General features: G+C 35.2%; 1 long non-coding RNA gene across 1 annotated transcript; it reads left to right on the forward strand.

The window, feature by feature from the left end:
- Positions 1-353: 353 nt before the first annotated feature.
- Positions 354-3,477, forward strand: LOC135458086 (uncharacterized). The gene is made up of 5 exons (XR_010442849.1): positions 354-609; positions 1,557-1,606; positions 2,445-2,542; positions 3,053-3,162; positions 3,416-3,477. It is a non-coding gene; the product is annotated as an uncharacterized LOC135458086 (long non-coding RNA).
- Positions 3,478-3,685: the final 208 nt, after the last annotated feature.

Raw genomic sequence — 3,685 nt, forward strand, 5'->3', positions numbered from 1 at the left:
CTCCCAGTCAAACCAACATGAATCAATTCCCTATCCCATTCCTCATCCTGCAGTATTATGGTTGCAATGGCAGCAGTAGCTCATGCTTAAAAATAGCTTTACAGGGGATTCTACTTTACTTTTACATAAAATGTGATTTAACAGGTGTAAAGAGTAAGAAAATTACCATTCTCTATGCAATCTTCATTGTAAAATACAACTTTAAGGGCCAGAGAAATCCTCATTTCAGCTCCCACCAAGTAAAAGTCACTTTCACAGGAAGGTATTTAACCACTCAGGCTCAGCTGGTATAAGTAGTAATAAGCTTTATTGACAGGTGAGGATCCCTTATCCCCTGGGTCACAGATGTGATTAATCCTTAAGCAAAGTTCTTTTGCACATCTCTTTTAACTTTTAATGCACTAGATATGCAGCAAGTAGCAGTAATTTTCTAGTGCCTTGTTTGAAAGAAATGGTGTCTAAATATAAATAGCAACTGAAAGTTACTAGTGCACAAAGTACTGGACATGAGGATAAGCTGGTAAAACCAATGAGGACAAGTTGCTTTATGGTCTAAGAAAAAATATGAAAGCATGAGAGATAAACAATTACGGAAAAGAAGATGCCATGGTAAGTTGTTTTGACAACATTTTGGGGATATCTACTTGGGAAACATAGTGCTTTTATATGGAAACCTGTGCTTTTATAATGCTTAAGCACATTATAAAAGCACAGGTTGAAAACAGAAATCTGTTTCTAAATGAGATTATTTTCACAAATGCTTTCACCAATCAGGAATGGTTTTCAAATGCAAATTATGACGAACAATTCTCAAAAAATAAGAAAAAAATATTTTCAGACCTATATGGCTGGTTTTTCACATCTGATACACCAAAGAATGGGTCTGCATGCAGTGAATATGAAAAAAAGCATCTGGATGACATTCCTCCATAGTGCCAGCCTCTACTCAAACTTAATCCTTTAAAAACCTTAGGTCACTGTCTTGGGGGTTTAAAACATTCCCTACACTTATATTCAAGGCTGTGCTAGAAGCTTTACACAAAGATAGCCAGACAGTATTTTAATTGTTTTTTATACTTTGAAAAGGACATTTTTTCCTTTCCACTGGAAACAAATTTTTAAAAGGAACTTATCTCTTGTTTATAATATAACAACCCCTAAATTTGCATTACCATAAATAGTTGAATACATTTCATCTGTAGTTGAAATCAGTTTGTGTAAAAACCAAGGCATTTCATTCTTTAAAAACAAAATATTTCAATTAATCCGTGGAGACCATTTTTGGTACAAACTGCCCAAAAGGTGTATGAAATCTCCTCTTTGGAGATACTCAGAATTCTGCTGAAGGAGAGCAGGAGTGAGCTGATTAATTGGGATCTTAACCCTGCTTTGAGTAGGGGCTTGGACTAGATGACCTTCAGCCTAAGTTATACAATAGAATAACCACCTCTTCTGCTAAAATAGAAAGAAGATAATTTGGCAAGGAGAATAAACCTGTTTATATGTGAAGAAAAGAGTACCTATAGCCTGAACTTACAGGAACCTTTTTGACCTAGTGTCACAGACCCTTTATGGAGTGACACCAACCATGGAGCTGGGCTCCCAGGTAAGCTCACCATGCAGCAGGGAACAGGGGTTCAGGGAGTGTTTCCAAGTGAACTCAGACAGGACATGAGGATTTCAGTTCAGCACCTTTCCTGCTTTTTCTCTTCTGCCTCTTATTCACAGCTTTCAGTCCTATGGGTAAAATTAATTTCTCAAATCTGCTTTTAACAATCTAAATATTGTGGCATTCACATTTTCTGAAAAATCCCTTCCCCCAGGATTTTTCTCCTGGGAAGCTAAGACGCCTCAGAGAAAAAAGAAAACAAATTCTTATCTCATTTGCTTCTCCAGTGTTGTGTTCATGTGGAATGTGTTTGGAGATTTTTTACCCACAGGTGATTTTTTCATTGGATTCTGCTGTGAGTTGCTTTGACTCTTTCGCCAATCAGGGCCAAGCTGTGTTAGGACTCTGGAAAGAGTCACAATTTTTCATTATTATCTTTTTAGAATTCTGTAAATATCCTTTCTGTACTCTTTAGTATAGTTTAATATAGTATTCTTCAATATAATATAATAAACTAATAAATAAGCCTTCTGAAAACATGGAGTCAGATTCATCATTTCTTCCTCTGTGTAGGTGCAATGCAAATACAATAAAATATTAACTCTATCTATCTATCTATCTATCTATCTAAAATTCCTAAGCTTCTCCAGGAAAAGCCTGAAAATTCTTATCATATAGATAGTTTTAATACATTTTACTCTTGTAAGGAGTGTGCTTAACCCTGGCAAATTATGAATGTACTCATATATACAAAGAAAGAGCAGCCAGCCAGAGAGAAAAATGGAGCTGGATACCACCCCCTATAATTAATTGCATCTTTTCTTCTGTCACAAAGGTATGTGTAAGTAAATGCTTCACCTCAGACTTACAGCTGGTGCTCACTAGCACCATATTCTCCATTTGCTGAAAGACCAGGGAACAGGATTTGAAGAGGTAATAAGCTTGAAAATTGCAATGTAAATTGAGGAGATTTAAATTTTTTAATTCCTTCCTGTCATATATTTGGAAAAATTAGGCCATGTACATCTCAAATTTTTCATTATATTCTAGCAAAATTTTTTGACCTTTGAACTCTCCATCCTCACCTTTCTGATCTAAAACATATGCAAAACATAATTCTCTTGGCTTAAAGATTTGCAAAGAAAATTATGTTTTTAAAGCATTAAAAAATGACAGAAATAAATATCACACATGAATCTCTGGAAAAAGCTGGGTGCCTTTGGTAGTGAGAAGTGAAGATAATAAAAAAAATAGTTACAGTACAGCTTTTAATTCACGATTATGGCTCAGAGTTATATGGAAAAATAGTAGATAACCATTCAATCAAAGACTAACACTGCTTGTGCAAAACAAAGACCAAACCACAGTTGTAAAGGATCCTGTTCTGCTTTGCAACTGTTTGACTTTACACAATTTTCCTCATTAGTGTTTCTCATTACACAGAAGAGAAAATCCCAAGTTTCAGCAGCAGTAGACCACACTAGAAGCAGATGCCACCAGAAGAAAATATAAGTAGAGCAGATCAGTGAAGAAACAGATTTCTGCAATAAGATGTAAAGTTTACTTTCAACATCCTTTCCTTAAAAGATCTGAACAACAGAAAGAATATTTGGGGAATGGAGACTTTTTAAGAAGAAATGAAACTGACTCAAAGTTTCTCATTAATGCGCCATTTTCAATTGTAGCTTCTTTAACTTTCTTTGAATCTCAATGGCAACTAAATATCCAAGTCCATAAAGCAATGAAAGGAATATTTAAATATTTTTCAACGTTATTACAATACTGATACATTACTTCTATTCCTAGGTTCTCAGCAAGAATGGAAAAGAGAAGGGTGGCTTCTTGTGACAAAGGGAGAAGAGTTAATGTGCCAGAAATAAAATTCTGATCCAAATGTTAGGTTTATAATTTTCTTTCCCTCCAGTACTAATTCAGAGTTGCCCAAACATATTTGATAGATATCAAATGAAGAGATGCTGATCAAAGCTTTACCATCTTGATTTTATATGTGTCTAACCCAGGAGGGTTAGACAACACTCTGCTTCTAAAAGTCCTCCCATGCTCAGGAGTGCAACA

Source organism: Zonotrichia leucophrys, chromosome 1A (assembly GCF_028769735.1).
Source record: "Zonotrichia leucophrys gambelii isolate GWCS_2022_RI chromosome 1A, RI_Zleu_2.0, whole genome shotgun sequence".
NCBI classification, from domain to species: Eukaryota; Metazoa; Chordata; class Aves; order Passeriformes; family Passerellidae; genus Zonotrichia; species Zonotrichia leucophrys.